We start from the raw sequence: 415 nt of genomic DNA, 5'->3' as shown, positions 1-415 counted from the left end.
CCCCTCCTCCTTCCTCCCGTTAGTTAGTTCCCTGTGTCCACCCTCCATGCACTCCTGCCCCCTGAGCTGTCTCCCTGTGCATAAGCAGCCCTTCTTTCTTCCATGCTTGTTCTCTCCAAGGAGTGTATCTACCTCAGGTAAATGTTCAACTCATATGCCTGTCTATTGTTTGGCTGGAAGTCACAGGCATGTGTTCAATTCCAGACCTGAAGGGCAGCTAGGGGCCATAGTTTCAGTGTTCCACCAGGCTCTATTGGACCAGCAAACCTGGTCCTCCCCCCTTTTTTTTTTCCAAATGATTTCCTCACCCCCCTTTTAAAATCACTGCTCCCTAAGGAGCTTTTTTGGAGGCCTGGTGACACAGTGGTTAAAGTGCTTGGATGCTAACTAAAAGGTTGGCGGTTCAAACCCACCT

This window comes from Orycteropus afer, unplaced genomic scaffold (assembly GCF_000298275.1).
Source record: "Orycteropus afer afer isolate SDZICR_OR568_19922 unplaced genomic scaffold, OryAfe1.0 scaffold00063, whole genome shotgun sequence".
Classification (NCBI taxonomy): domain Eukaryota; kingdom Metazoa; phylum Chordata; class Mammalia; order Tubulidentata; family Orycteropodidae; genus Orycteropus; species Orycteropus afer.
This window is presented reverse-complemented; position numbering follows the sequence as displayed.